Here is a 22,847-nt window from a genome sequence, read left to right on the forward strand (position 1 = left end):
TTGTAATCTTCCCTTTTCCTTTCTCCGCCCATGTCATATTGAGCATATTTATAGGGGCCTCTGAAAAGGGAAATGCAGGGTTGATTACGTCCATCCCGTCTGGCTGGCTGTTCCTACGTCTTTCTCCTTTGGGATGAACCACATCTATATCACTTCTAGAGCCCGTGGAGGCTTTCTCCAAGTGTTGCAGCATTTGAAATAACGTGGTCTGCAAGTCTTCTGGCATATCTGTTTTTCTATCTTCTGATTAGACATCCCACCGGGCGTGCCAAAACTATGTTCGTGGCAGGAATTCCCGTAGGGGATGTTTCCTGGCCAACGAGCACACAGCTCCCCTGGAGGTTCGGCGCCGATTGAGGGCTGCTGTCGGGCTTCTGCTTTCCTGTCAGGTTTTGTCGGGCAAGTCTCGTCGGGCAAGAACTCGTCGGGCAAGGCTGAAAGAGAAGGACAGCGTTAACTTTGAAAGGTGCCTTTGTGGGGCCTTAGGTGTAGGCCTTAAGGCTCACAATCAAGGTTAACATTGTAGTGCTCAGGCGTGCCACTGCCATCTTTAGCATGGCAGATGTCGAATAGATGTCAAGTTTTAGTTGTGAATATGCATATGCCCGAGGAACCGTGTTAGATATAACAGGCGCCTTTGTGAGGCCTTAGGTGTAGGCCTTAAGGCTCACAATCAAGGTTAACATTGTAGTGCTCAGGCGTGCCACTGCCATCTTTAGCATGGCAGATGTCGAATAGATGTCAAGTTTTAGTTGTGAATATGCATATGCCCGAGGAACCGTGTTAGATATAACAGGCGCCTTTGTGAGGCCTTAGGTGTAGGCCTTGAGGCTTCCTGTCAAACTAAATCAGCACTTGAGCATATTATATTCGGTCTTTATGGTTGTCGGGGTCTGATAACTATTATATTTCTGATTATCCGAGTCTGCGAGGTAGAGCGAACCCAATTAGGTGCCTTTGTGGGGCCTTAGGTGTAGGCCTTGAGGCTTTCTATTAGAGTCCGTTCTTATACTCAAACCATTTAGACCGCAGAATAGAATGAATCCAGATAAGTGCCTTTGTGGGGCCTTAGGTGTAGGCCTTGAGGCTTCCTATCAGAATCCATTCCATACTTAAGCGTTCTATGATAATCATGATATAATAGAAATAAAACCAAGAGGTAGGTCGATTACTTGCGCCCCAAGTAACTTCAGACTTCTCGTTTATCAAGGATTGTCGTGGATGGGTTAAGTCCACATAAAGTTCTTTTTTATGCCTTGAGGCCAAGGACTTTTAAACTAATCAGATTTACATGCCTGCGGGCTTAGGACTTGGATCTGATTTAAACACTGAAGATATATTTAAATCGGATCCAAGTACTGAGAAAGCTTTGTCATCGTGATTTTGCTAGAAACAACTTGCATATAACTAGAAATATACAACATATTGCTAGACTTTAAAGAAAGAGAAGACAAAGACAGAACAAAGCAGGTCGGGCAAGATTAAACCTTATCAATCAAGGCCGATCGTCTTGCAGGTCCCTATCTTTGTGGTTCTATCAAAGGTCTGAAAGCTTAGAGGGGGAGAGGGGAAGGGAGAATACAAAAGGTGAATCGATACTACGACAAGTTTGAACAAGGTAGTAGAGCTATTACAAAGGTTAGGAGAAAAGACTATCCCGCGGGGGATGAAGGTTTGAGCTGACTACAGCTTTGTTTTGAAAGGCAAATCTGGCTTTTTGAGCAGAGTTTGTGCTTTTGTTTGTTTGATTGAGTGTCCTTATCTTTGTCTTCTCTTCCTCCTTTTATAGACGACTTGGTTTGGCTCCTGTAGCAACAGCTTTGCCCGAATGCGGTCTGAGGGTGATGACTCATCAGTTTTATTACATGTAATGCCCCCATAAAGTACTTTATGGGCTGTGCAGTCTGATCAGTCTACACCACTTGGTCCTTGGGTAGGTAGGCAAATGGCCCTTGTGAATTGTATCAAGTCAGAAAAGGTCATTTCCTGCTTTCCCAAGTTTCGGCCGGGCTTTGATCTTCTATTCCTCCATGCCTCCTTTTGGGCCGACTCAATCCTTGGGCCAAAAATCAAGTTTTGATCCAAACAGGGTTATTTTACCTGTTTATTTTAACGAGTATTACACGACACGACCCGTTAAGATATCAGGTATGACACGAAAATGACACAAACACAGAAAACACGACACGAATATCAGGTCTAATCCGTTGGGATATAAAATTTGAATCCAGATTGAGAGAGGACAGAGAAATTATGGTTTAAAATTCTAAATCGTTTGATGCTTGTTTGAAGAAGAGAGAGAAGAAGAGAAGTCACCGTAGAAAAGAAAGGAGTTGGCAAGGCCTATTTATTAAGTATAAAGTACGCCATCTTTTTAATTGAGGTACACTACCAAAAAACAAAAAAAAAAAAAAACCTTGCCAGATGGAAAATATTTGTCGAGGAAAACATGATTTCGTCACCAAATATTTTGGGTGAATTTGAACTTGTGCTGCAGTTGAGCATTTCTGTCCAATTGTTTCATAAACACAATACAACGTCTCACTACCAGAGGTGGCCCTTGAGTTTAGTTGCTTTTGGTTTAATATAGTATCGACAACAATAGATGTTTTTCCTCGATCCCGCAACCCCATCTCCCTATTGCCTATTGTCTTCTTTTGTGAGTTTCGCCTGATCCACCGTCATGTCCTTCTCTAGTTGCATATCCTGTTCCGGAGTTAGAGATCCATTGCATGAATCCCTTCAACATGAATAGGCTCATCAAGAAGAAACAGCGCCGTAGCTATTCCAAAACTCCTGAGAGGTTGTGAAAATTCCAACTTGTTTATTTCTAATTGCCCTTTCTCTGCTGGTTGTTGGTGTAGCCTACCACGAGGATCCCGTATCGACAAACTACTATTTTTGAATCCGTCAAACTACTTTTTTTCCCCGACAAAATTACAGACGACACTTTCTTCGAGTAAAAAGGCACTTACCCGACCCAAAACTTTACTGGGGCAAAGTTTAAATTTATGTAAAAAAATTATCGCTTTATTTTACACGACGAAAATTTCGTCGGATAAGCTTTTTAAAATTGAAATTGAAATATAAAACCTTAACAAGACGATTCTTTTCGTCAGGCAATATTATTTAATATTAAAAAATATATTAAATTATGTTTAAATTTAATTAATTAATTTTTATTATATGAATATCTTAATATTAAAAAAATTATCTCATTAATAAAGCTAAATGCTCATACAATTATATTAAAATTGAGAAACAAATTTATTTTCGATGGGAAACTGCATGCTTCACTCGTCCAACTATTTCAAAACTCGGAGCTAAAACAATTGTTAAGTCGTGATTTTTTGTTTCTAACCATTGAATGATTTTGTCCTTACCTAATCTCCGAACTTTTGTTTTTGGTGATTTTTGGCGTATGTGATCTCCAAGTATATACAAACAAGTTTCACGTGTAAGTCATTGAAACTAGTTTCGTAGAATGCCATGAAACCCTTCCAACCTTTTTTCAAGAACAAGTTGTCCTCTTTTAGTTTCAGTTTAAAAGCAACTCCACCCATGGAGCCCTCCCCCTGGCAATCCACTATTCAATCCACCCTATTGAACAGTAACTGCCTTAAATGAATAGTAATTACCATTAATGAACAGTAATTTCCATTTACATCTCCACCCTTGGAACCCTCCCCCCCTGACAATAAGCAATAAAAATAATAGTTTTTTATGTTTGTTTAAATAATAAAAAATTACAAAAGCTATCTCTCTTTCTCTCTCTGACACAAAAAAAATAAAAAAATACAAACCCTCGGGCCACAGGCCCGTCGACTCCCCACCCCCCCTTCGCTCGACCTCCCACCCTCACTCGGGCCCTTCCCCGCTGGATTTGCTCCCACCGGCCCGAGGGCCCTTTCTCCTCGCCTGACGCCCGAGCAACCAGCAAGGCTGGAGTTGCTCTAACAGCCCAGCAGTCCCCACTAGGGTTTCATAGCCCATCAGTCTCTAGTATACCTTTTAACATCTCATCCATTTTTACACATGCAGTTCACCGGCAAAAGTAAAAATCCAACCGAGTGGGTTAAAAACAGAAGAAAGACAGAGAGATTTATAATTTAAACCTGCGCTTTACCAGCCAGTTTTAATGAATTTAAGTCCTCGAGGAAAAAATTGTTGGTAGGGTTTATAATGGGTCATCGTGGCTCTTTGTCTGACGAATCATGAATTTAGTCAGATAAATAGTTCATCGAGCAACGACACCTCTACCAACAAATTACTTTCTTGCCATCGGGCAAAAGCTGATATTATACGCGCCAATTTTTTTCTTAGCGTGAAATCTTGGCTTGACGAAGGTCACTTTGCCTGTCCAACGTGTTCGTCGGGCCAAGGTCTCTGGAAAAAAAAAAACGCTAACCACTGTTGTCGGACCAAGAGTTCATTTTTGTCGGGCCAAGAGTTCACTGTTGGTAATTTCTGATAGTGAGAGTGCATAAGAAGAAAATAGAAGTGCAAAATATTGGATCATGATTCATGCCAATTAATTAAGTAGAAGAGAAAAATGTAGGATCCTTAATATGTATAGGCATTGAAATTGAGGCGAATTATCTACATATACACATGCATGAAGAAAACATATCCAACAGATTGGTAAATTCTTTTCATAATTGATTCAAAATATTACAAATATTTTGGGTTGCTGTTATAGCCAGCCATAAACTCGTGTTCTCGACCGTAATCGTCAAAACCCGATGAATGTATTACAGTTTTTTTTCTTTTTTCTTTTCATTTATTAAGATGATTGTTTTGTTTTAAAGGTCAGTCCTAATTTTTTTTTAATTCATTTTTATTGCTTGGGAAATACTCGGCACTTTGAAGAAAGACAGAAACTGGACATGAAGGAAAGATACGAAACTCTTGAAAAGCTTACATGAGAGTACTTTTGAAGGGCGATAGGTACGCACCTCACGCAAATCATCAAACTAAAGAGTAACTTTTGGGTGGGGGTGGGGGTGGGGGTGGGAGGGGGCAAGAACATAATCGGGGATATGTTTAGCCATCCATAACCGCAGCCAACAGTCATAGGCAACTTTATGTGCAAAAACCCGTGTGCAAATTTAGCCCTCATTATCTATAAAAAATAGTATTCTTTTTCAAAGATGGATATTCTGAATAATAACAAGTTGTTATTTATAATAGGATTAAGTACTTAAAACCCTTCAACCTTTTCATATCATTTCAAATTGGTCTCAATATTTTTAAATATTCCAAATAAGTATCCAACCTATTGAAAATGTCACATTCGTTAAGTCTCTGTTAATTTTTCCATTAATTATACATGTGGGTACAATGAGTTCCACTTATTTGCTTACTTGGACACTAAAATAATAATAAAAATAAATTTAAAAAAGACATGAAGATGAAAAAAAAAAATTCACGAATCAAATGGAAAACAAAAATGAAGATCGGGAAATCTCCTTACAAAGAATAGGGTTAAGAATTTAGATAGGCTTTCAAGGAGCTTGTTTATACTTGTGATTTCCTTATTCCCCGATTTTTTGTGAGTAAAGCTTCGAGTTCTTCTTTGTGGGCAGTGAAGATAGCGGTGGTCACATTATGGCAATTCATACCATTTCAGCAACCTCCAAGACCTTATTCTTGATGTTGATGGCTTGAGTGTCAGGGTGGATTTTGTGGTCGCGCATTCGGTTTTGAGGCGATGGCCTAAAGGGTGGTGGTAACTGTTACTAATTTATAAATAGTAGTTTAATTTATTAAAATAATAAATACTAATTTAATGCATGAGTGTTATCCTATAGTTTTTCCAATACATTAAAAAGTAATAAAATATGAAGATGGCTAAAACTTAGCTCTACATGGTTGGAGATGAAAAATTAAAGGTGAAATAATTAAAAGTCCCTCGCAAACCATTTTTTTTTATAGAAAAATGTTTTTGTTGGTAATGGTGATGATCGTGTAAGGTGATTTTTGTTTATTTTATATTGAGTGTTGATAAACACAAGTCACTGTCTTATTTTCCCACTCATCTTTTAATAAAAAATTTAAGACCAAAGAAAAGAAAAACCCCTGTTGTCTAGATTGACAGGTTCGTTCTTCCCCATCTTCTAGAACAACCCACCGCTCTAGATCTTCAAAAAACCAAGTCCCATGTACCTTAATTTGATTTGTTTATTTTTGTTGTCAGTACCAGTAAACAACCTTGAAGACTAGGATAAGGGCTTATCTGTCCACAATCCACATAAGCGGAGGGAGGCGCAGATGAAGTGGAACACGGTGTTCTCGGGGCGGGGCGGGGTGGGGTGCTGGAGGATGGAGAAGACATTGGAAATTGTATAAAATGTAAGTAAAATTATATAGATATGATCCTCATTGTGCATCTTGCTCCATTAAATCGTTTCTTTGTAGATTTCGTTTTACTCAATAAAAATAAAAATAAAAATAATTTCAATATAAAGATTATTTTAGGAATAATAGTTGGTGGGAAAATAACATTTTAATTTTTTAACTTTTTATGGTGGGTGGAATTATAATATAGGTGGAAAATTAAGACACTAGAATGGATCTAGTAGCATAAAAATTTAATTACCATTTTAACTTCTTATAAAATGACATATAAGGACTGAGGAAATTGTTTTTTCTCTATCCACCTGATTCCACCCACCCTGCAACTATTCCTCAATTTCCTAAAAATCTATTTCTTCAGTTTCAATTCCTTCAAGGGAAAATTTGATATATGTTCAATTTTTTAGCCAATATTAGAAATATTTCAGTTTATTAAAATAAATATGATCCCTTAGGTTAGGATTATTTTATTATCAATAATTATCTCTTTAATAATAAGATTTATTATAAAAATTAAATTTCTTTTTAATTATCTCTATAATTATTTCTTCTTGTTTCTTTTTATGTTATTTCATGTCCTTCTTCCTGATCTAAACAACATTTTATAGACTTCATTAATAATTTTTATAATCAACCTATATCGATCACATGTTAATTATATTTATATATTTATATTTAGGGGGGGTGTAGTCAAACTAAGATTTTAAAGGATTTTAAAGGATTTTAAAAGTGATCGATTTGATAGGATTTAAGAGTATTAAAGACTCCTACAAAATTCATATGGATTTTTAAAGAATTTGAATGGATTGTGGTGGAAGGATTTGAAATCCTAGGGGGTGAGGTTGGATTCTTTTTAGTCTTGGTTATTGTTTGGACCCAAAATCACATCATCGGCTTGTGCAATCAAAGCCGTTGAATGGACATAGCTCCCAACCGTTGGATGAAAAATGAAGATTATTTTGTTATTATCAAAGGATAGTATTATGGTTTTATCATAATTATCTTTTAATAGTGATTTATCTTGACATTTTCTTATGGAAGATGAAAATATATCTCCAACTGGAAACATGGCAGCACGATTCGAGCTGAGTTGGATGTTTGGCGTGTGGATGTGTGGTTTGGATCGGTTTTGGTGGACAGATATGCATGTATACGATAAGGGTGAAGTAAAAATGGTGATAAGATGGCAACACAATCTGATCAGAATCATAGGGATACATGGTCTTCATGCATGCATTGGTAACTTGTAGATGGGATTGTTTTGGGAAGTGAACTTCCGTGTGTGACCTTCTAATTAATTCATGGATTGGATTGGTGCACGTAGGCTTTATCTAGGGATATGGTGATTATATGGATTACCTTTTAGAGTTTAAGTTGATGAGGGAATCATCATGCATGCACGCAGTCTTTGGCGGAAGGTTATTGTACATGCATAGATAAAGGTTCTCAAGGTGGAATAAAAGTATCACTAAATATCCTTGGCAGGATGCCAATCATTTAGCTCATCAAAATTGCATTAGGTTGCAGGATAACAACAAGTTTTGCTTGATGCGATAAGACGTGAGGATAGCAACAAATAAAGATTCAGAGTCACATTGCAATTAGGATTGGTTTCTACGACTTGGGCATGCAGATTTCTATAAATACCAAGTGGCAGACAACTAGAAAACCCCCATCCAATTCAACACATAAACTGTCCTGCGCAAACCCTCGCTCTACGCGAAACCTTTCAAACATCTTAAGATTTTATTTTCTTTTTCGCCAACACATCTTCAGTTTGGATAAACAACACTGTTGCCGTAGAATCAGCCGATCGTGAAGCACCTTCAGTTTAGATAAATAGCACTGCGTCGAGGCCGACTGGTTATCTATCCAAGTCTTGGCGAGAAGGATTTTTGAATCCTTATTGGCAGAGGTCATCTCGTTAGCCTTCTCGGTGAAGTGAGGTGTTACAAGTTATTACATTTGGGCTCTAGAACCCGAAGGTCGAGACGTGTTCCTTCCTCGACCACAATCGCAAGATTGAGAAGTCCCCATTGCACCCAACGCAACATCGACATATTTTACTCCTCGACTAAGCTCGGTCAACGAGTTGGCACGCTTGCACATAACCGAATGACGTAGTTAGCTCATTAGTTACTCGGCCTGCGCGCCACGTAGGCTTGGTAGTTTTTAGGGTCAACATTTTGGCACGCCCAGTGGGACCATGTGCTAAAACTACGAAGTTCACATGATATATCAAGATCTCACTCAGCAGGATGAGATTTGGCGCCTATTCAAGGAAATTGTTGAGTAACAAAAACTCCTTGACCGGATCATTGAAGCGAATGAAGAAAGGCAAAAATCTTTCTCTCAAATGATAAAGATCAAGGTTCCTCATAGATTACAAGATCAATGGTTAAATGAAGATAAACCTCGATTTTATGAGTGGCTCGAAAAGAAAATGCCTATTGGGTTCAAGTCAATTCCATTTGAAGAATGGTTAGATTAAAAAGCCAGGGGGCAATTTTTCGCTCCGGCCACAACCAACATTCGGCCTAAGAAGATTGTCGAGATGGCCGAAGACGAACCTAGGCCACCTGTTTTTTCGGTCGAGACTGAAATTGTGGTAGGCCTAGAAGAAAAAGTTCACGTTTCTGAGCCAAAAATAGACTCAAGAAATGATTCGTCAGAGGAGTGTTCTAATGACGAACAAGACCAATACACAACTTCAGACCATAAAACCACATCAATTGATATGGTAATTGGAGACATGGTCTTAGGCACCAAAACCACGCCAATCGATATGATTATTGGCTATAAAGCTAATATAGAGAAATCCCATTCGACTAAGTTGTTCGAGTTAAAAGTCGAAATTAACAAAGTAATTATGCCCGGGGGGCCATAATAATTGTTCAACACATTCGGCGGCCGATGATAAAAAAATATTTCGTCAAGTCAGAAACATTTGGGAAAAATTCCTTATTTGGCATAGTGCAAAATCAAATTGAGAATTTTGATATAAAAAGATCTCGGCTGGGAATAAAACATCGTTGGCCTCCTCCACTTTATAGTTCGGCAACTTTTGTTTTCTTTTGCTAAAAAAAAATAAAAATAAAAAGATGAATAAATTATTCTCTTAACCATTCGGCCTTTCAGGCCGATACTTAAGAAAATAAAGGGGGCAACAAGATGGTGTGGACTTGAAAAATTTGAGGCATCGACTGAAAAGTTGTTCTTTAGCCGGGCAAGAAAAAGATGTTTGTAGAAGGCTACCCGTAGTAGGTGGTAGGCCTTCGTGTAGCCTAATCCTCACTCGTCGAGGATGAGCATATATAAAGGAGCTGCTTAGTGAAATTTGATACTTGGTGCATAAAAGGGAAAAACGAGGAATCATGGTTTGCTTCTCGGTGATCATGGTCTTTGAGGCATCGACTGAAAAAAAAAAAAAAAAAAAACTCAAGAGACTCCACCACTAAGCAGTGAATAAAAAGAAAATGCAGAGCCTGCAAGCCAAGGCTGCTGAGTGGAATGGCGTCAACTCGGCTGACGCGTTCGCCATCGATGAGACAAACCTGTTTTAGAAACTCAGCCTCCATGCCTCTATCAACCTCTCCACCACTTTCTACACTAGGGTATATGATGACGGACAAGAGTGGTTCCGGTCAATTTTCATAAATTCGAAGAAGGAAGACGCCATTCAAAACCAGTACAAGTTTTTCGTGTAGAGAATGGGAGGCCCAAATCTTCTCTCAGAGCAGAGGGTATGTGCATGGCAAGTTTTCTGGTATGTCCCAACTAAGAAAATTACAAAGGCTATCCACCAAGTTTATTTGTCGATAGTCGTCGAACTAGGCATAAGGGCCTATTCGATGGAGAAAGACAGTTATGAAGCAACTTTGCTTTGTATTGTCAACGTGCAGAGTGAGACCCAGGTTATTAAAGTTTTTTGTTGCTTTGTATCGCCGATTTGTGTTCGTACTCGATGAAGCATATATTATATGCATCAGCAGTGGAGTATAAAATTTATAGGGTGGAGTCTGGAACAAAAAACTTCACAGAGATTAGAATGTATGCGTTGCTGATTGGTTAAGGAATCAAATCATTTTTTGCTTCAAAGTGCTACTTGATGGTGGTTTTCTGGGATGTAGTCGACGATATCATTGCTTTGGGGTAAGCGGTGATGGTCTCTAGGATGTGAGCACAAAAGCCTGTTTACTTCTCAACCACTCGGCGGTTGCATGTTGGAAATGTATCTCATTCCAAGTTGTAAACAGCCAAGAGAATCAAGGTTCTATTTGGTGAAACCATGCCTGTTGGAAACAATGACACAAATTGGAAAAAGTGCCACCATGAAGACTTAGTCTAAATGGTGATTACATAACTAATACTCGACCCAAGGAATTTCGTATGGCGCCGAGGTATTTATTTGGCTCTGGGACATGCCACTAAGTGTTTGTTTTATTTCGGTTTCAAGTCCAAGGAGATTGTACTTCGGCCGAGAGAGAAGTTGTGAGTTCGACATCAGTTCAATGACCGAAGTTGGTTTGTCGAGCTCAATGACTTTTCTTTGATCTTGTGTTTCTCGACTGAGAAACTTGAGAAAACAGGTCGTCGAAGTAATTTAGAAATTCTTCGGCCCAAGTGAAAGTTAGTAGGAGTTGTCTGGTTGTCTTCGGTGAGGAGGTTTTGGTAGTGATTTAAATTCAATGTATTTTACGGTGAAGCTGTACTCGTGGTTGGCTTGAGAAACTTAATTTCCTTAACCATTCGGTTTATAAGCTGAAGCTCAAGGAAACTGGGGGGGGGGGCTGTGTTTGGACCCAAAATTACATCATCGGCCTGTGCAATCAAGGCCGTTGAATGGATATAGCTCACAACCGTTGGATGAAAAATGAAGATAATTTTGTTATTATTAAACGACTGTATTATGGTTTTTATCATAATTATCTTTTAATAGTGATTTATCTTGACATTTTCGTATGAAAGATGAAAATATATCTCCAACTGGAAACATGGCAGCATGAATCGAGCTGAGTTGGATGTTTGGCGTGTGGATGTGTGGTTTGCATTGGTTTTGGTGGACAGATATGCATGCATACGATAAGGGTGAAGTAAAAATGGTGATAAGATGGCAACACAATCTGATCAGAATCGTATGGATACATGGTCTTCATGCATGCATTGGTAACTTGCAGATGAGATTGTTTTGGGAAGTGAACTGCCATGTGTGACCTTCTAATTAATTCATGGATGGGATTGGTGCACGTAGGCTTTATCTAGGGGTATGATGATTATATGAATTACCTTTTAGAGTTTAAGTTGATGAAGGAATCATCATGCATGCACGTGGTATTTGGCGGAAGGTTATTGTACATGCATTGATAAAGGTTCTGATGGTGGAAAAAAAGTATCACTTAATATCCTAGGCAGGATGCTAATAATCTAGCTTATCAAAATTGCATCAAGTTGCAGGATAACAACAAGTTTTGATTGATGCGATAAGACGTAAGGATAACAACAAATAAAGATTTAGAGTCACATTGCAATTAGGATTGGTTTCTGTGACTTGGGCATGCAGATTTCTATAAATACCAAGCGGCAGACAACTAGAAAGCCCCATCCAATTTAACACACAAACTGCCCTGCGCAAACTCTCGCTCTACGCGAAACCTCTTAAAAATCTTGAGATTTTTATTTTCTTTTTTGCCAACACATCTTCAGTTTTGATAAACAACACTGTGAAGACAACCGGTGAACATCTTTAGTTTGGATAAACAGCACTGTTGCTGTAGAATCAATCGACCGCGGAGCACCTTCAGTTTAGATAAACAACACTGCATCAAGGTAGACTGGTTATCTATCTAAGTCTCGGTCGAGAAGGATTTTCGAATCCTTATTGGTAGAGGTCATCTTGTTAGCCTTCTCGACGAAGTGAGGTGTTACAAGTTACTACATTCGACACATTGAAAGCCGAATTTGATATTGAACTTCGCAGAACTAGCAGCCTTGTCTTCAGGCTCTAGAACCCGAAGGTCGAGACGTGTTCCTTCCTCGGCCGCAATCGCAAGATCGAGAAGTCCGCAGCACACCCAACGCAACATCGACATATTTTACTCCTCGGCCAAGCTCAGTTGACAAGTTTGCATGCCCGCACGTAACCGAAGGATGTAGTTAGCTTATTAGTTACTCGGCCTGTGCGCCACGTAGGCTTAATAGTTTTTAGGGTCAACAGTTATATATACTTTTGGCTCTCAAATCCCACGAAATCCACAACTTATTGAAATCCTCCAAAATCTTAATTTTTTTAATACACTTAGATTTGGATGGATTTTAAAATCCTTTAAAATCTTTTAATTGACTACACCTAGATTTTAAAGGATTCTAAAATCCTTTTAATTGACTATACTACGATTTTAAAGTCTTTTAAAATCCTCCTAAATCCGAGTTTGACTACACCCCCTTAATTCTTTGTTATAATCAACATGCATCACAGATTAATGTATCTTTCTTATAGATATATTATGTTTTTGTAACTTTTAGTTAGGTTTCATAGCTCCCTTATAGGTATATATACATTCATATATTTGTTACTTGAGTTAGCATCGTATATTTTGCAGATGGATTTGTGTTAGTATAATAATTTTTTTGTTAAAAAAGTATTATGTAGATTTTATTGGAATTAGAAGATGCTTGAAATTAGAAGATATTTGACACACCCCGACCGAGATCAAGGCATGCTGGCCTTCACGTGAGAGTGATGTAGCCATGTGCACAGTGCGGAAGCGATAAAGATAGCAACTATATGAATAATTAAAAACCAGATAACTAGAGTGCATTACTAAAATGAAAGTGATAGGAGTTAGTTATAACAGTAAACACTCCTAATCAGAGCATAAAGTCTAGGTGCAGTCCAGTAGGACAAGTACTAGTTATACAGTATCGGGAATGTCCTACTATTATTTAGATAAGTCAGAACAGCCGACAATCCCGAGCCACCAACAACAAACTTACTTAGAACCTGAAGGGGCGCAAAACAGAAAACGTGAGTGGGCAAAACAAATGTTTTACAAAATCATTTCATTTATCAATATACTAACCCCTCGCTGTAAAACAGGTATAATTTTCCCAGAATCAAGATATAAGTGTGTGTGTGTGTGTGTATATATATATATATGAAATCATATCAATTCAATTCATGCTTCACATAATCATATTCATATGTATGCCATGCCAAAATATAACAAAGTAAACAATCCAGGTAAGAATGATTTCATAGAAACATGATATGTTAGCCGGAACCCCTGAGGTAGTCTGTATGGCTAAATGCATAGCTCAAAAGTCAATCTGGCCGGAGTCACTACAATGACCTATACGGCAATATACTATACATAAGTCGGAACCACTAAAGAGGGTATATACGATAAGATTGGGTGAAATATAATTATGCTCAATTCTATTCTCTCATAACAGCCGGACGATGAATCGCTAGTCACCTACGAGTCGGAACCATGCATAAGGTCTGTACGACAAGACTGTGCACTTAAGTTGGATCCATATGAGCATATAGTGCAGGAGGTGACATAAATAAACAGGCATGTACCTCATATCTTTGGCTAATTCACAATCACCCTAGGTGCAGCTTTATGAGCTCAACCTTACTTAATCACATATCACATATCACATCATCGATGATTCACACAACCAAACATAACTTACCTGAACTCACCTGTGCCTCCACAGCACCACATTTATATATATATATATATATATATATATATATATATATATATATATATATATATATATATGCAACCATGCAATGCATATTCAAAATATAGAAGCATTTGGCATATAATTTCTAAGCATACTTTCCTTAAAAATGCATTTCTGGGAAATATATCAAGTATATAAATATATACTGAAAACAACACTGGTATGTCGAAGGGTCGTAGCCCTCGAGTCGCCCATGGATACGCTCGTCCTCGGGATAGGTCTCGCCTATATGCGAATTAACTATAAAAACGTTATTTTAAAGCACATAAGCAAAACTAGCTAATAACTTCTCATATATTGCTCAATTTTGGTATTTAAATATACCAACGTGACCTACATAACCTCACGAACATCGTGATATTTTTAGATAAATTTTTCTATGGCTCACGCGCCCTCACGCGCCGAGGAGGGCACGGCTTCACGCGCGGCCCACGCGCATCGTCTTTAACCTCTAGGCGCCGGAACTGTGTCACCGGTGCCAGATTCTGGGCAGACCTGCAACTGCCCATTTCTCACTCGTTTTTGCACCATTTTTCACGTATTTTATACCAAAATAAAGCTCTTAACTTGTAGAACACAATCATACTAATTTAAAACTCTAAAAGTCACGGGATCTCATCGAAGAATTCTAAGAAAATCGGCCAAACTTCGTCCACACGATCCCGACATCCAAAACCTTCAAACGAAGCATTCCAAGCTTCCTTGGGACCTCACTAAGCTCGCTATGAGCTTGGATTGTCCTAAAACATAACCATTTAAAAGTTCGTGAATAGTGCTCAACTCGGAGCTTGAATTTTTAACATGATATCGAACGAGTTCTTACCTGAAATGGGTACCTTTGAACTCATATGGTCCTCACGAACACAATGGTACTAATTTTGGCCACAATCCGTGAAGTTTCAAGGGTCTTGGGTGCTTGTCCGTACCATTTCGAAAGAGAGAGAGTGAAACCGAGAGAGAGAGAAGAGAGAGCACGGGAGAGTGAGAGAGATAGGATGTGTGGTCCAGATTTTTGGGTCACCAATCAAAACAACCCATTTTCCTTACTTCCAATTGGTTCCAAAATAATATGGACTTAACACATTGGTCCTCAACCACACATAGTCCCACAATGCAACAAACGCTAAAGGGCATTTTAGTCTTTTCACATCAATGATAACAAAATAATGTACATTTCCGGGACAGGTTGTGACAATATTAATTTATTTATAATATTAAAAAAAGAAAGATAAAATGAGTATAAAAGGAATAAAAGTGAAGAAAAGATAATACTAGACTTAACCTAAAACCATGTTAATTTTTTGGACCCATATCTAGCCCCTCCTTTCAATCGTTCTATTTTTTGTATTCATTTGTAAATTTACTTATAAATAATCAAGGGTAAATTACATAGTAACCCCTCAGGTTTGAGATCTATTACAACCTCATACAACATCTTTAAAACATTTCACTTTCATACCTCAAGTACTATTTTATTTCAATTTCATACATCCGTTACATTTTTCATCCATTAATCCGTTGAGTGCTGACGTGGCACACCACGTGGCAAAAATAATAATTTTTAATTAAAAAACCTAAATGTTATATATATATATATATATATATATATATATATATATATTAAAAAAAAACCTATTGCATATCCCCGTAACCCACCCCCCCCCCCAAAAAAAAACAAAAACCCAGATCTCTGTCCCTCACTAGGCTATCCCTGGTGCGACGCTCGTCACCTCAGCCCCCCCTCCGCAGCGCAGTGGAGGTCAACCCAGAACCCCTTCCCCCCCCCTCGGCGATGCAGGTCACCCATAACCCGACCCCATCCCTTCTCTCATCTGCAACCCCACCACCCACCCTTTTCTCCTCTCTACACCCCCACCAATCTCCTTTAAACACCCTCCCACTCCTTAAATCCACACCCGTTCCACGAACCCGGCGATGGCGAGACGAAATCTGGGTTTTTTGTTTTTTTTTTCTGGGTTGCAAGTAGGGGGTCGGGGGAAGAAGATGAAGATGGGGGAGAAGAGAGGGGAAGAGGGGGGCCGGAAAGACGAACTGAAGGGGTATTTTTTTTTTTTCTTTCTTTCTTTATGGGTTGCAGGGAAGAAGATGAAGATGGGGGAGAGGTTTGGGGGTTGCGGGGAGAAGAGAGGAGGATAAGGGGAATAAGGTTTTAGTTTTAGTTTTTTTTTTAATAATTTTTTTTTAATATTTAGAAGATTTAGTTTAAAAAAAAAAATTACACAGTAGCCCCTTAGGTTTTGAGGTTTATTACAACCCCATATAACAACTTTAAAATATTTCACTTTCATACCTCAAGTACTATTTTATTTCAATATAATACATCCGTTAGATTTTCCATCCATTAATCCGTTAAATGCTGACGTGGCTGCCACATTTGTGCCACGTGGCTACCAAATATCTGCCACGTGGCAAAATTTTTTTTTTTAATTTTTTTAAAAAAAACCTGAATTTTCTCAACCAAAAAAAAAATAAAAAATTGAAACCCACATCTGCAACCAGTGATCAGAAGGAGGAAAAGAAGTAGAAGAAGGAGGAACAAAAAAAAAAAAAATTTGTCCCTCCCCCAGCGACCAGAAGAAGAAGAAGAAGAAGAAGAAAGAAGAAGAACCTCCCTCCCGTCCCCCACCCCCCCCCCCACGCCCAGCGACCCTCCCCCCACCCCGACCCAGCTCCGTTCCTCCCTCTTCTTCTTCTTCTTACAGATCTGGGTTTCTTTTTTTTTTTTATTTTTTTATTTTCTTCCTCCGACGACCCTCCTCCCGTCCCCCCCCCCCCACGCCCAGCGACCCTCCCCCACCCCGACCCAGCTCCCTCCCTCCCTCTTCTTCTTCTTCTTCTTCTTCTTCTTCTTCTTCTTGCAGATCTGGGTTTCTATTTTTTATTTTATTTTCTTCCTCCGACAACCCTCCCCCCACCCAATCTCTTCTTCCTCTTCTTCTTCTTCTTCTTGCAGTGGGTTTCTATTTTCTTTTTCTTTTTCTTTCTTCCTCCCTCCTCTTCTTCTTCTTGCAGATGTGGGTTTCAAATTTGTTTTTTTTGTTGAGAAAATTCAGGTTTTAAAAAAAAAATTTAAAATTATTTTATTTGCCACGTGGTAGACATTTGGCAGCCATGTGGCATATATGTGGCAGCCACGTCAGCATTTAACAGATTAATGAATGAAAAATGTAACGGATGTATTATTTTGAAATAAAATAGTACTTAAAGTATGAAAGTGAAATGTTTTAAAGATGTTGTAAGGAATTGAAATAGACCCCAAACCTGAGGTATGAAAATGTAATTTACCCAAATTAAAAAATTAATTTTTTTGCCACATGACACATATTTGGCAGCCACATAAGCACTTAACGGATCAATGGATGAAAAATGTAACGGATGTATGAAATTGAAATAAAATAGTATTTAATGTATGAAAGTGAAATGTTTTAAAGATGTTGTATGAGGTTGTAATAGACCTCAAACCTAAGAGGTTAATATGTAATTTACCCAATAATCAATTAAGCTAAATAAAATAATTGAATACATCACGAATCTACAATCTATGACCTCGTACCCATGTCCATAATACACATTACTACTTTAGGCAGCAGTGGCAAAGGTTTTTCTCATTAAGGCCCCATTGTACCAACTTAAAGTGTGAATTAAAATTAGTTAACAGGAAGGTCCAATTAGATTTCTTGAACCTTCTGAACTGGATGAAACTGTGATATATTACCTCAGCAGAATCTTGCTAAAGCAGCTTTTCCTACAATTATTAGTGAATGATTTTACATACACATGAACAATTATATGTATCTTTAGGGTCCCTAACCAATATAAATGGAGACTAATTAAGCTGCCGTTACAAAGACGGGTCTTTTCCTACCATTTGTGTTTCCATAGATATTATGAATATCACGTGGCTGGGGTTGCTTCAAATCTCGTGAACTATGCCATTGAAATATGTCAAAGTTGTAACTTTCTTTCGTTTTCTTTAATTTGATTCTCCCTTCACCAAATTTCCCTTCACCAAATTCTTTTTCTTTAATTAATTGTAAAAGGGCTGTTGCATCGCTTCAATCGTGATCAATAATAATTCATTGCAATCTGTTCAACTAGGAGATAGGGTTTAGTCTTCATAAAGTTGATCAGGACGAGGTGGCTTAAATTTAAGCAAAACCATTACATATACCTTCTTTTCTCATTACCGATTAATTATGGATGGCATGATGAGTTCATTTCTCGGCAATTATGAATTAACTACATGGTCAGATCACCAAACAAAAACAACTCTTATGCAAGGTTTTAAAAGACGTTAGGCGCTAATCGGGCAGCAGGATGGGGCCTAGTGCCTAGGCGGACTAGGTCAATTTAAGTAAATCTATTGTATTTCGTGTAAATAAGTGTCTGTTTATACTTAAAATATATATAATTTCATTATAAACTAGAAAGTAAAATGACATATATATTATGAAAAATTGGAACCTGATGAAAACATGAGGAGCAAACATATAATGTGTTCAAGAAGTTTCTTACAATTTATTGGAAACAAGTCTCTTACAATTTATTGGAAACAATAAAATGCAAAAGGAAAGTTATCTATTTTCTAAGTGAGTTGCAACCTAGGCAGGTGTCTAGGCAGGTTTGGGCGGGCTAGGCGGTCTAGGCAAGCGCCTCAACAAGTTTAGGCGTCTTTTCTTAATTTTCAAACGCCCTTTCTTGGTTTAAAGCTTTGATTCAAGTCCTCCATTTATTACATTGTGATAAATTACATTCTGCTAACTCACCTTAACGATGAACATATATGCACCTTAAATTACTAACCTTTCCTCTGAGACCTCCAAATTATCCAATCTAATTAACCTCCAAATTATCCCAAATTTATATCACATATCAGTGATATCGGGCACACCAAATATCACTTTAATTTGATTTTCAAATTTGAAATAATTTGCACTGCTTACTGGTGGGTACAACCTAGCCAACTAGAACCCACACACAATTTTCTTATGTAAAATCACCCAAGCAATCCAAAAGTTGCAGAGTACAAAATCATAACACCGTTAATTGTAGTATATTTGCGGTACAATTGTTTATGTTTCAATCTTTGTACCCATGAACCAAAATTTTCTTTTGTCTTTCTACCCACAAAGTGCAAATTAAACCTGCCTTTTGTGTTCATCTTACCCATCTATAATATTATCTCATATTTGTATGTACCCACTGTAATTGTAACCCAACAGAGGAATTGTGAGAAAGAATGTACCAATTGTAATGTGGAACTCAAATATACACGTTATAAAAATTGTACATGTAACAAGTCCAGAAAAACCATAACATGTTTATGGGTGCAAATATCCCAAATGCATCAATGGGTACATTTAAATTCACATGTACCCATCAAAGAAATAACTTGAATTCAAACTAAGATATAAACGAAATAAAAAGCTATGTGCCAAAACATATTTTGTTTTGCCTAATATGTAGGAATTGATTAGTTCTCAATAATCTTATGAAATTTTGAAAAGATTTGAATTAATTACATTTATGGGTGGCATAAAGTTTTAAATGTAAATATGCTGATGTGTATAAAGTAGAAGGACTTTGATCAAAAATTTAAAATCAATAGGATTTCAATCAAAGGATATTGGTGGTTGGGGATTGCATCCTAATTTCTCCTATTGCAAATCTTAATTAAGCATCTAAAGGTGAACCTTACATCTCCATTCACACATACACGTGCATATTAATATATATAAACCATATATGATTGTAAGTAAAGTAACAGCCAAATGCGTAGTCTGACAAGATACGATGTTTACATTACTAAATATGTATGTCAAGAATTGTCCAACATTGAAAAATTAAGTACTACGGTCTAGTGGTATTCTTCTTCACTTATAAGTGAGAAGTTTGAGGTTCGACTCTTGGCAAAGGTAAATTTAAACCATATTATTATGATTCCTCCATTATGAGGCCTAGTCCACTCCCCCACCCCTTTTAGTATAAATAATATTGCTTGTTAAAAACAATGAGTTTGGCCGCTTCCGCCCCAGCACCGCTACACCCTGTACTCATTACTAAATACCACTTTGTTTTGATTTTGATGCTCAAATTACACAAGCCTCTAAATTCTATATGAAAGAGCTATCAAGTTTTACCTGTTTTATTTTGCGCATAATTAAAAGCACCATGAAAGTAGATGTCAAATATTAATTATAAAATTAAATTTGAGCTTATGTGACACTTTGAGATCTTAAAATTTTATTTTCCACTCGATATTTCAAAATAAACTATTATTTTGTTACATTAAATTATTATAATTAATGTTTTAAAACAAAAAACAATAATAAAATTAGGATAACACTTAGGAACTCTTAAGTGCTCACTAGTGAACACTCACTTTTTCATCTGGCCCAACAAAAAAAAATGTCATGTATTCCTTTTTTTTTTCAAAGCCCAAAAATGTCATGTGTCCGTTATTTTTTAAAGTAATAAAATATGTGTTAAAATATCATTAGATAAAATCAAAAGGTGAGTAGTTACTGGTGAGTAGCCAAGCATTATCCATAAAATTAATAAATTGCATTTAATAATCAATTAAAAAAAAGAATTGAAGTTGTTATCAATTTTGACAATAAGAATGAGGGCTGCCAATCCATGTTATGACAAAACAAATTTAACTTTTCGGTTGAAAAATATTGTTGTTGCATTTTTTAATGTTAGTGCTAATTTGGACATTTTATCTCTTTTGAAGATCCAATGTTGCACCCTCATTTCTTGACAATGCCATTTAATTTTATTAGAACATGCATTTTACAAGGGGAATGCATGTCACCTGCAGCCGGCTGGTACTATTGTTTTTTCACAGCGAACTAAAAATCAGCTTAAATTATTGCTTTCTAGGACCTATGACTGATGGCATTTTTCACTTCTTCTTTTTCTCTCTTAGAGGGAGACCATGCCATAATATATCAAAACGTTTTACGTTGATAAATCACGAAAGGCGAGTGGACATACGAAGATGGAAAATAAGTAAATAACTTTTTGAAACATATTCAATCAACAAAAGAAATAGTGTAGTTGCATATGAAACATGATCCGACCTCTTGAGGACTAGAAGAAGAATCTTTTTTTTTTTTTTTTTTTTTCTGGGGGCCAACCACATTTTCTTTCTCATTTTCAACCCATGCTTTTTCTTTTTGGGGTCATTTCAAACAATAATTCTACTTCACATTATGTTTGCGTTGGTGTACTGCATTGGACATAAGATTATATTATTTGATCGCTCTAATTACTTAACCGCATGCATGCAGGAGCAAGCATTTTATTCTCACTTAAATCCACTCTAGATTATATATATCGACATGAAACCCAATAATTACAACTCCATCCACAGCTGCATACCTACTGCACATGCAGCTGAATGTTGAGGACTAAATATATTGGATAGTTGGTGGTTCATAACTTTTATTTTTTTTCCAAAAAGATGAAGGATAGTTCGTCTGTTCGTAGATAATTCGAGGTTGTCAAGGCTAGGGTTACTAATTCCATTAGGTCGTGGTTGATAATTTGATATTTCAACCTCGAACTGTGGGCATATTGAAGTTGTGCGGCTTTAATTTGTTGAAATATTAGGTCATGCATGGTTTCGATTCCATTGTCCCACCACAAGATATTACTTATACAAACAAAAATATTTAATCTCGAATCTACTAAGTCACGTATATTAATTAGTTAATGCCATCAGTTATAGGTAAGAGTATTTCTCGGAAGGGTCGTATCGGACAACATTTTCAAATTTCGCTCCAAAATTTCAGAATCGGATTCTATTCAGGACATAAAATTTTGAAACTTTAAGAAATTTCGGAATCTGAATAATCTCGAAAATTTCAAAACATAATTCGAAAATTAATATATTTTACAAGTTTTTTAACACCGAAAATTAATATATTTTACAAGTTTTTAACACTCTCAATTTTTTCTTTTGTACATGTAACTTATTGTTCTTTCTAAATATCTGGTAAATGCTTAAGTACAGATTCAAGTATTTTGTGGTATGCTATTATGGTTATCCATTTTTAATATATACAAGTATGTCTAATACAAAAAAGAAAAAAAAGAATAAAATAGATTCAAAACTAGCAATAAAATTTAAAAGTTGATAAGAAATTAAATAACTTGAGTAAATAACTATAAGAAATCGGAAGTTTTTGGAAGATTTTTTTTTTTTTGAAGAATAAGTTTTGAACTCTTTGAAATAATTCGTTTAAGAAATTCCGAATTATCAGAATTGCTAAATGCATTCTGATTTCCGAGCCAATTTTTTGGAAAATATTTGAATTGAGAATTTTTTTAGTTCGGATTAAAAAATGTTATGGTCGAAAATCGGAAACTCATTCTAACTTGCTCCCCCAGTCATATGTGTTGGGTCAATGGAGAAAATTGTTAAAGAGCAATATTGGATTTTAAAAGTTACAACAAAAAATTGTTGGGTCCTGATTGGGTCCATATAAGCACTGGTGGATCAATTAAGGGGCAAGGGTGACATGCCCGACCTTGATATCCACTGATCAACAGGGTAGACACGTGCTGGCCGATACTTGAAGATGACAAAGCCATATATACATGCATGAGACTAATGAATAAAAATAAATCTTATAAATTAAAATACAATGAGTACACAATTGAGGAACGTGTTCAGAGCATACAACTAATCTAGAAAACTAAAAAGAATA

The sequence above is a fragment of the Malus sylvestris genome, chromosome 14 (genome assembly GCF_916048215.2).
Source record: "Malus sylvestris chromosome 14, drMalSylv7.2, whole genome shotgun sequence".
Taxonomy (NCBI): domain Eukaryota; kingdom Viridiplantae; phylum Streptophyta; class Magnoliopsida; order Rosales; family Rosaceae; genus Malus; species Malus sylvestris.